Source organism: Xiphophorus maculatus, chromosome 16, assembly GCF_002775205.1.
Source record: "Xiphophorus maculatus strain JP 163 A chromosome 16, X_maculatus-5.0-male, whole genome shotgun sequence".
Classification (NCBI taxonomy): Eukaryota; Metazoa; Chordata; class Actinopteri; order Cyprinodontiformes; family Poeciliidae; genus Xiphophorus; species Xiphophorus maculatus.
Window position 1 is genome coordinate 9,326,247 of NC_036458.1, and position 12,010 is coordinate 9,338,256.

Below are 12,010 nucleotides of genomic sequence, written 5' to 3' on the forward strand. Positions count from 1 at the left end.
TTTTCCATACATCCATAAAAGATGTGGGAATGAACAAAAGATTGACATTGATTGGCAACCCTGATAACATACGTCAAAGCCTTTTATTAAATTACATTGAGTAGAAAAATTATTTATTTTCTTATTTAATTTTATTAGGATTTTATCCATGAGATCAATGTGGATTTGTGCAAATTGTTTCAAATTTAAAAGATGTGCCATACGCTTTCAGCCTTATTTAGGCTGCTACCCCTAAATACAACCCAGTGGAAGAAATTATCTTTAGAAATCAGCTATTTGGTACATCGAGTCTGCCTGTGTGCCATTTAATTGTCATTTAAGTACAACTGTTGTGGCTCTGAAGGACCCAGAGGTTTATGAGAGAAAATCAGTAGGACAAACAGCATCAAAAAGAGACAAGGACACATTAAACAGGTCAGGGTGTTGTCAAGAAATTTCAAGATGATTTAGTTTATAATCTAACACTGCATATAATCCTGAATCAACTAAAGTAATGGCGTCATGCTGTGGGGATGCTATGTTTTTAAGCAGAAACAGGGAGGCTGGTTACACCAGGAATATTTCTGATGTAGGTTAATAAATGTCAAACCTGCAAGAAAACGTGTTTTCTAGTGTTTTTAAATTCATTGCCTTGTTGTAATATCAAATTGTGGCCATTTTGTGCAATACACCAGGAGTCACCACAATGTTTGAAAGCTCCTTCTGTATTCATATCTTTGTAAATCCAACCTGGAGTATTTCAAACACCCTCCATCATTGTGGTGCAGACCAATCTTTATCTTGTATGATTACTAAACTTTTCTAAAGAAGTCATTTGACTAGTCTACATGTAATTTTGTGGCTATCTTACTGATAAAACCTTTGTATCCAGTTCTTCTTTATTGTTACTCAACATGCTAACCAATTTCCTTTTGTCTTGTGGTTTAAACGTTTGTGCTAGAAAGTTAAAAGTTCATACATTTAATTGATCCACTGGAACAATGATTCCTAACCAACAAATCAGGCGAACATTAATCTCAACATGATTAAACCTTTATGTATTATGCTTAAAAATGAAAAATATGTCAGGAATGAGAAATACCAATTCTGATGAGAAGAGAGGCCCATTATTGTGTCAGAGTTACACCAAAGCCACGCTGACTGCTTCAGAAAGCATGGGCTCGTACTATATTTGGAGCCAGAACATATATTTTTGAGCCTATCTAAATAAAAATGAATTCAAACTTCATGACTCAGTTCTGGATTTTAGCAATCTGGTTGAGGTGCATGTTGTATAACTATTCCAGACTGGAAAATGAATGATTCATATTAATTAAAGGGCCATAATTGATATGTGATTATCATCCTTGATGAGCTATATTGGACAATTTTCTGGATTCACATGAGCTTCAGCCATTCAATATATTGTGCAGCAATCTGTATTAATCAGTGAGATGACTACACACACTGCTGTAGGTACATTCAACAGTTCAACTTCTACAATGTTGAAATATTGGTTGATTCAACATTCCCAATGTAAGGAAAAGTGTCCAAGCTGACAAAGGAGCAAAAGGCGTGATCTCATATGAGGAAGTATTAATGTCCACTGCACAGCCCATTTTTGTATGAGTGAATGTACTCTGTATGGATATTCACATGCTGGAACTTTTGAGACTGTACCATTAAAATGTTATCTCTTTCAAAGATAAATTTTATTTCATCAGATTTCATTCAGTGTGATTTAGAGCATACCCACAAACAGTACAATGTCGTCTGTGGTAAATGTTTGTACATCATGAATAGGAGAATCAGACAGTCAAATACAGACCAGTCATCACTGTAAGTTATCATTTCCTCTTCCCAAACAGTTAAGCGGTGTAATTAAAGGGGAGGATGATGCACCACCACGATGCTACTCATCTAACTTTGTATTCATGAGTGTATTGCTGGAGTCAAATACTGTACTGATTTAAATTCCCTAAACACATAATATGGAAGGTTTTGAAAATCTGTTTCTTTATTTTGCATCTTATAGAGGAGAATACAACCAAATCTCGGTTTAAAGTTATTGCTGCGCTTTTGAGAACTAAAGTTGTCTGGAAATAGGGCTTTTGTTTCACATCCTGTGTGTAACTCCTACTCATAACCTCTTTTCTGGAGCCAGTAGGGGGTAAGTTGCAACAGGTTTGTTGCTGCTTTGTGCTGACGGAGCAGAACAGCGTTTTAGTTCCATGGAGCTGCTTTGCAACTCTAGGCTTGCAAAACACAAAGAGGTAAACCAGAAATCCCATAAAAAAACAGACTTTTAGTCAATCCATGCAGAAGCTCACAAGACCAGGCAAAAATCAGATTTAGGGTGTTGCTTTGTATGTGTCTGAAGGAGTGTAAAATAACTGTGAAATGGGCATCGGCTTTGCTTGGTTCATCACGGATCTTCGCCCACGAGAACATTGACGGGTTTGTACCCAGATGTGTGGGAAGGCCAGAGCTGAACAGTCATATCCAGTGTTTGTGAATTCTTTCCAGCCCTTTGGACACAGTCCATTCTCATCAATAAATCTGCCACACTTTCAGGCACTTGCCGTCAGTGACCCGGTTGCTGATTTTACATGCACAGACTACGTGCTTCTCCAGCCTTATAAAAGTTTAATTGCTACGATAAAGAGTAACAACACAAAGAAGTGTTAGCTTGTATTTTTTTTTTGTTTTGTCTTGTTTTATCCAAGGCTTATCATACGGGAACAGGAACCCAGCGATAAAGTCGTGCAATTTAAACAGCACCACTTGTCCACAAGGCCCACTGTCGCCGGGTCACGTCACAGTCAGCCCACTCTGCTTTCTTTGTGCAGTCAATGTGGAAGCTCTATGTGTCTTAAGGGCCTTTTTTCTTCTCTGGATCAGACTCGATGCCAGTATTCATACTTTAGTGAAGCAGAACATTCAGATAAAAACAGCAGTGAGACTGGGAGGACATTCAGTGATAAACTTTGAACCCTCACAATGAGAACATTCAGGCTCTGCAGACAGGGATGGGCTGCATGCACTCAGCACCCAGTAGATAGCCATGGCGACCTGAACTTCAAGCTTCTGTCATGCAATGAAAATGAAAATGTAATTACGCCGTTAATAATGCACAAAGGTCTTATTTGACACGCACAGTTTGACTGGGCAAGAAACATTTGCCTATATCGGCACGATAATCGCGGAGTTTAGAGATCTATAGATTGAGAGAAAGAGGAGGAGTGATAGAGAAAGCATGTGAGTGTGCGGAGATAAGTGCAGGTCACTGGAGTCTGCTTGCCTGAGGGTCAAGAAGGTCAGCTCTGATGTAGGAACATGGAACGCCGTGAACTGTTGCTGTGTGGGAAAGCTCAGAGAGAGGAAAGGGGGGGAATATTTTCAGGTCTGTTTGGGATAATTGAAGTGCGTCCTTCAGCTGGAGTGTGAGTCAACAGAACCCTGGTCATATGGAGAGCAGTGGAGGGGAAGGAGAACGAGGAGATTTGGTCCTCGAGCAGGTCTGGTTCCCATTAGACCAGAGGCCAGGGGTCGGTTTGTTTGTACAGGCAGAAGGTCCCAGAGGAAAGTGCAGGCAGTTTGATGTTGCTCCTCCCCGACTGGGCCGTCATTGAGGGGAATATCAGCTGCAGCGTTTCACTCGTTTGGCCCTCTGTCTTAGTCTGCTTTCTGCCTTTCCCCACCCTTCTGGAACAAAGTCCAACAGGGTCCTCCAAACTGTTTACGGATGTTCTCTGTTTATGTGCTCATCATGAGAGCAGAACAAGAGTTCCTGTAATACCCTCTGGCCATGATGGCACTCATCCCAACCATACAATGGGGTATGTTACTCACATGTCAGCCTAACCTTCTGGATTAATCAGCTCACCTGCATGTGACGGGCGTGCAGCGACAGGCCTGTGCCACTCTCCTGGGTTAGGCTGCAACACCAAGCTCCCATCTGTTTTTTGGGGCTAAACACAGGCCAATCAATAAAATCTTTTTCATCCCGATTGTAAAATAAAGGTTGCATAACAGGGCTGTGCTGTGTCATGGAACATTTTCCCAGTCTGCATTCTGCAGCTCTGTCCTCCTCCGTTATATGTGTTATTACTGCAACATGAGCCTGCAGGAGGTTTTGGTTATGTGCTTCATTGTTTGCCTCAACGCTGCAACTATAAGAGGAAAAACAGTGTTTTGACCGTAGCACTAGTGTTGTGAAGTGAGGGGCAATAAAGGCTTCCAACGACAACACGGCCTCATGCAGAAACACATACAGATAAAAGGGGCAGGAAGACTGATTGAAGGAGCTCGACTTTGACACCAATGTGGTGCGTCAGATGGGGGCTGTAAAGACCTGAGTATACCGCGAGTGACTCAGAAGGAAACAGAGACCCTGTGGAGGTTGTGGTAAAATGGTGAGGAAGTTCTCATCTGCTAAATTTGGCTGCATTAAAGCAGTCAGAAGAAGGTGGGTGGAGCTCTTAGCGGTCGTAGAGGAAAGGGAAAAGGATGATGTTTCTCCCTTGGAGCTCCACAGGGAACAGTCTGGGAGTGGGTTTGTGATTTATGGAGGGGAGAACTGTACAGAAGAAGTTTTTTTTTTTTTTTTTTTGGTATTCAGGGTTGTTCATCAGAGTAGAGGTGCATCTAGAGAAGAGGTTACAATGCAGAACAGATCTGAATCTAGAATATGACGGTGTACTTCATTTGGGTTATTACAATCACTTACCTCAGAAGGAGTCAAGCAAAAGAGCTCACTAACTGTTAGTCATTTCCTTTTACAAATTGGACTGAATTATGAGTCTGTCTGAAAGCTGTTTTACTTAGATTGTCAAGGAAAAAGCTTGACTGAGAGTAACTTTGTTTCTACCAACTGAAATCACAGAGGCAATTTAAGAAACATCCATGTTTTTCTTTAGCTTTAATTCAACTTTAACTAGTTGAATTCTTAACACCACAAAATGTGGTTCATCTTATTTCAACACTGTAAAAAGAAAAAGTCTTGGTTTTTCTAAATATACTCATGGGCTCCATTTGTGTTTCCAAACTGAGTTTTAGTTTGCAGTTTATCTTGCGTGTGTATGCTTGGATTTACATTTAAACTTAGCTATAAACTGTGAGCCTGCTGCTTCGCTGGCATGAGAGAAAATGTCTAATCCAGTCTGTTTTAGATTACTCAGATTACTGCCAGTTACAAAGGGAATCGTGTGAACTGTTAATTAAAGCCACAGTTTTGTTTTCTTATCCAGCGGCGATTTTCGTCAGTTTTCATGGAGCGTGTCTCTGTGGCCACCACAGCGTTGCCAAATTCAACATTTTATGAGCGGATACATGCATGTTTGACTTTGCATGTCCCATCATTCACTCTAGAGGGGAGTGAACGCATTCGGTCTGTCACAAAGATGCTGCCCTTATCATACATGCCTTTAGGTCAGATAGCGATGCAGCAAGTTGTTTTTCCACTCTGCACACTTGGAAAACTCTAATGGTATGACTCACAAATCAGCAAGCAGAACCAGACCTGCTGGCAAGCAGCAGCATGAGCTCAGAGTCATCATTTTGTGAAAGTCTTGCTCACAGACGCGTCAGATCTGCTGATGCTAGACCGCCTTTAAATGTGTTTTAGAAGAAGTCAGTTTAAGGGCGTCATGCTCACGTCTCCCTGGCTCATTATGAACTTGATCTGGGAAAAAGTGACGGCGCTTGTCAATGGGGTGGATATTGTTTAGTATTGAAGTAAGGCCCTCTATTGTATGGGAGATGGATTGCCAGTACATGTGCAAGTCTGTGGAATCTGGATCTGTTGTTACTTATCCTCTAGCGCTGCTTGAAACCACTTTTAGTGCTAAAGAAGATATACATGTGTAATTTTGTCCTTTTTCTGTGGTTTCTGACAACATTTCTTTAACTAAAGTCTTTATTACACCTGTTGTTTTGATTGCAAAACAACAGGTGCCTCGGTGTTACCAGTGTCCTTTGGTCACAATGTGCTTTTTCTTCTTCACTCTTTCTATTACTCAAAGTATAAAGAAAGTTACCATTCTGTCGAAACAGACTATCTTTTCGTCATAACTTCAAATGTTGTTGAAAGTTGGAACCCAGTGCAACAATTCATGATGTCAACACCACACTAGAAATTCCACCCATGAATGCCAGCTTATCTGAGAGGCTAGATTATTATAGCAAGGTGCTTTTATTTGAAGCAAGACGACTTGAAACCAAGCCAGGTTTACTTCTGAATTGCTGTTTGACAAGCCCTGTATTTAGCTTACCGACAGTGACATAAACATGTTGTTTTATTACATAAAACACAACAGAGCTCTGAGATGATTCATAGAAAACAAGAAGAGAAGACTTGTGCAAACGGTCACATGCATTTGATTAGTCAAAAAAGTTGTGAAGAAACAACAACTTTTTCTCTTGTTGAAAGCACCAACATTGTTTTAAATTATTTGTACTTCTTAGGATATGAAATGTATCACTTTTACTAATACTTATTTTTGAGCTACTGTGGTTGACTCCTGTTTGCATACACATAGAGGATGTTCCTTTCTGTCACTTATCTCTGTCACTGTACATTTTAATTTATAGGCCAAAAGTCAGGAAATGTACTGCACACTGGCTGCAGCAGAGTGTGAAACAGAAATAGAAAACCGAAGCGGAAGGTAAGGCAAAGATGGGACAAAGTATCATCTGCAGCACAGTAAACAACTTCGTCTTTGCAAGGATGTCGGCTTGAATTACAGTGAAACAAGCAGATGAAAAATCATACTTACATAGAGTGCATGAAAAGACTTTTCAAAACTTCTGAGCTTAAATAAGACTAAGCCGTTCAAGATTTAGGTGAGTTAGAATTGCCTAGATTATTTGTATTTGCTAAATGCAACTGTAATGAAGAAAACTAATACACTTTTAAACAATCAATAATGAAGCAAGTCTGAACAGAAAGCTCTGCCAAGCAGAGACAACACATGAGTTTTATACAAAAGGGATAAGGGATCCAAAGCATGGGAAAGACTGGTTCCCATGCAGTAGAAAAAACAACGTCCTACCTTGTACATGTAACCCAAATAGCTTTATCTTGGTGGGACTATACAGAACTTAGAGTAAACATATATCAATACAACTAGCAGGTGTGACCTTATTGTAATTTTTCCACATCAACCTCAAAATAGGTAACAAAGTGGTGTATGGACTTTGTAAGTGATTTGGAGGGGTCATCACAGAGCCTTAATTTTGGCTCATAAAAATTTGTAGGCAAACCTGAGAATTTTCCAAATTTCCTGCAAACATTAGAGAGAAGCTTATAGAGAGATAAGAATAACATTTTAAAAAATTACATATATTTTACCAGACACTATGTAAGCTTCAGAATTAGAAAAAATCAAATATATTTCCTCTATATTTTGGTATTTCACAATCATAAATTTAGTAAAGAACCATCTAGTTTCATTTGATGTCAGAACTTGGGCAAGAATATGGTTTTTAGACCATGTATATAAATACCTGGTTTCATCTGTAGGTAGGTGGTGTCAGCTCTCTGAAGTGGAATTTTGTCAGCCTGACCTCAGTGGAGTGAAGGCATGAGCAACTGGAGGTGCTCCAGCTGCAGCCAGTAATAAAAAACTGGGGAGGAGAGTGAAATAGTGAACTGAAGAATGTGTGCTGATCAAAGCATTGTTTTCTGGCTAGCATGTGGAAGTTTGACCACAAGGGAGGCAACACTTTGCAGCCAATAATCGTAGAAAGAGGCACAAGTCTCTCTCGCTTTAGTTTTTGCACAGCTGTCACAATGAAAAATTACAGTAAGAATATACCGCATCTCCACCGTTTTATTTATGATTTATGAATGCACAACTATTACATTCATTAAAAAGTGGATGAGTCACTTTTTCAAAGAAGTCTGTCTGGGATGCCAGGACAAAGGCAATCACTCCCCCAGTGGGAAAGTCTGGTCTCCCGCCCTGTGAGTTTTCTGCCCAGGTCTGGCTCATGTTCACTGTGTGCATGTTTACGTCTGTGTCAGCGTTTAACGACAGCGGGGTTTCAGGCTGTATCAGGAGAGTGTGACATCTACACCCCTGCTTGCCCTCCTGTCATCTTTCCTCACGTCCTTTGTGCTTCTGTTTATTGTACATTTTACAGCTTTGGCAGCGCCGCGCTGTGATTGTTCACTTTCAACCACAGGCAGAAGGCTTACGTTAAGAAACAGCTGGATGGAAATAGCAGCCCGACCCCGTCTTATCTCACAACGCCCCGACACCCAGCCCCCTTCACGACACTGACCCCAGGCAGCCACAATCTAGCTTCCCGTTGGGAAGTTGAGGATTACCTACTCAAGGAAAGAAATGCACACATTTTGACGCGTTCCTTCAAACAAATATTTAGCAATCTGCCTCGAGCAAAAAAACAGGCAGCGAGTATCTTGCATACCCAGGCTTTTTTGTTTCAGCTGCACAACAAACACATTTCTCAGGCAAAAATCCCAATAGGTGCATGCTTGACCTGGTTACCAAAAGCTTGTTTCACACTCTATTGATCAACTTGACTTCCTGTAGTCCTTTGCTTACAGACATTAGTCTAGTTTCCATTTCCTCCCACTCCGTGTTTGACTGGAGATCTGCAGAAATCCTATGCATGAACACACACACACACAAAGACAGGTCTGAGCTTTGTTTTGATGTGCATGAGGTCTTTGAAACATCTGTGAGCACGTACTGTGTCATATCTAAGTGAGCATGTAGGGTTAATTGAAAACCCATCTTAACCACAGGGTCAAAGAAGGAACATCTTACGTGACAACTGCACATGGGAGATAACATTGTGTTTAAACAAAGGCATACTTTATAATCTGAATTTGTTATCACTAACAAAGGAAAAAATCAAAGAAGTATTTGTATTATCATTTATGTAGAGGTCATGTATACAGCTCTGCTGAGAGTTTATTTTCACCTCAGGGATGTGAGACGACAGATGGACCACAGACCAAAACAAGTTTGCGTCACTTCTGGGGTTTTGCATCACAACTGCTTCTACCTTGTGGAAATAGACGTAAAGTAGATGAAAATATTCTTGTTAAAAAGATGTGGATTTACATTTGTTTTTCCAGGGGTACTTTAGTAAGACTGTGCAAACGCAGCGTTAATCTGCAGGAAGTCACAAAAGTCACCACCTTAACCCCCACTGCAGTCGTATGGGCCTCACGCTTTGCTATCCACTAAAAAACTTTTCTTGAGAGGAGCAGGAGAGTGGGAAACAACAGACACCCAGTACTAATGTTTAAAGACAGAGGGCAGTCAGACATTTGCAGAAGTGGGAACAAACTCTCCAGGTTTTCTGTGCAAATAAATTTATCTTATGCACACGTTGGAGCCCCAGCAAGTGGATGCAACTGTGAAATGTCATCATACCAGAGAGGCATGTTGTTAAAATGGTTTCCTTAAAAATAGAGATTTAACATGTGCCTCGCTGAATATATTAACATGTACATATTGACAGGTTTTATTTTTACATTATTTACAGAAACACAGCTCAGCTGTGTCTCTGTTTACAGTGAGAACAGATAAAATAACCAGAACACACATACGATTATTCAGATGTGAGCACCGCACAACAAACAGATCAAGTTCTTATGCGTAATAATGTAGACTAAAAAGCACTAAGAAGACCGGGGAGTCTTTTGTTGGGTGGGTGGGTGGGGTTGAAGTCAATTTGCGGGGTGGACGCGTTTCTTCTAAAGCTGAGAAGCAGAGACATGCGGCTTAAGCTCAGTGTTTAGAGCACAGAGGAAGATAAGCCAGCCCGACTCCAGGCAGCTCTCAGGAGAAGCTGCTCTCGTCTCTGTCTTCACTGCTTTCTTTCCGTCTAACTTATTTCAGCAAGGCAAAATTGCACCTAAATGTATTTTTTATTAAACTATCCTGTCAAGAAACAATAAAGTATCAAAAACAACATGCCATCATGTAGAAGTGTGACACATTTCCTTCCTTGTATTTAGCTAATCTTGGTCACACAGTCCTAACTCAACTCTAATGCACATGACCTTCAAAAAACTTGAAGTGCCAAAAACATAGATCTTCTTTTTGGTGTGGCCATCTGGGCAAATCAATCAATCAATCAATCAAATTTTATTTGTATAGCACATTTCAGCAGCAAGGCATTTCAAAGTGCTTTACATCATTACAAACACAGAAACACAATGCAATATAGAATCAATAATCAAAACACAGCATTAAGTCAGGTTCCATCAATAAATTTGTAATTGATTACATTTCAAATACAATTCTAAACAGGTGGGTTTTTAGTTGAGATTTAAAAGAAGTCAGTGTTTCAGCTCTTTTACAATTTTCTGGAAGTTTGTTCCAAATTTGTGGTGCATAGATGCTGAAAGCTGCTTCTCCTCGTTTGGTTCTGGTTCTGTGGATGCAGAGCAGACCAGAACTGGAAGACCTGAGAAGTCTGGAAGGTTGATACAACAACAGCAAAGAAAGTATGTTGTACACTTTGTTTTCATCTGGAAGAGAAGGTGCGGGTAGATGTTTCCACAACACTTCACTGTCTGTGCATATTGTCTGTTTGTAGCCGAAACAATTCCGTGTGTTCCTTGTCTGTGAGGATTAATGGACACACAGGCACACAAACATATCAGTCATTCATGGGTACAGCTAAAAACAAACATTAGGTGAGCAGTGTGACAAATTGGAGCCTAAAAGATTTATTTTTATTCCATAATTAGCACACTTGTATATGTGCTTCAGCTTTATGTGGTGTAGATAAAATGGTAAACAAGAGATGGAAAGTCCCAACCTCACACGACTCAGAGCATGAGAACAGTTTGAATGTGCTGTTAATGACTTCCCCAGTGTAATCCTGGGTCTTAAAGGAGGAACGCTCAGAAGCTTCTCAGACCACTTTGCCGTTTTTGAGACTGTTGCTCTTTGATCACAGAGAGACACGTGCTTCCACTGTCAAAGTGCAACTGTCTTCAGTATAAAACCTGCTTAATACCACGTTTTGATCGAGTTCGAACACAGGTCGGTAGACCACAATTTACTTGAAGAATCAAAATACGTAACACTGTTCTTCCTTTTGGTGAATGCGGGGAGCAGATTGAAACGAGTGGCTCTGCAAAAAACAATTTGTTCTTTTGTGAGAGATGAGGCTTGTTGGTATTTTACATCCTTGTCAGCGTTTATTGTAATAAAACCTGCTTACCGGAAGACCCACGGTGGATTAATAAGTTACAGTTTCCTGTTTAATTTGTAAAGAAACCAAGGTACGGTTCTAGACTAGAGTTAATTAGGCAACCATTTTCCCCTTTCACCTTTATAACATCATTTAACAGCTCCTCTATATTGTCTAAATACTTCACTAAAATGCAACATCAGCGTCAGCTCAGCAGGCAAGACTCATAAAAGCAGTACCATCCCACAGTGTAAAGGGCCACATGTCTGCTAGCATGTGAAGTAATGCTCATCAGGGATGAAGGGGTGGCTACAGGAGGTTGCTAATAACAGCTGCCAGATGTGCAGAGTCCCCCGAGTCCCGCGCACATTCTCACAGACAATGGAATGTTTGTGAGGAGCCCCAACAGGAAGTGAGGTCAGGCCTCTTGACCCCTCCCCTGAAAGCCCAGAGAGAGCTGTAGCAATGGGGCAATTTTAGCTGAGCAAGCCCCTGAAAATGTGCCATAGTAAAGCCATGGACAGTGAGCAAGGCAGTGCATAAAAACTTCCTGCAATTAGATCACAGGACCTGCTTTCTTTCTGTAGAAAGACCAACTGCTTAGAAAATGACTGTGGGGCTGGCTGTAAGAATGGATGGCCAAAGTAATTAAAAGTGTTTGTTAATTACATTCAAATAACAACTTATCTTCAAACTGTTTTAACTAGTGAGATCCTCCAACAACACTCCAGCTGCCAGCTGCAGGTGAGCTGTGTGACGGATTAAGTGTACTTTTCTTTCAAATTCACTGTTACTTCACATGGCCTAACATTACTCTCAGTGGAGAGTAATGTTAGGCAGATGGCAT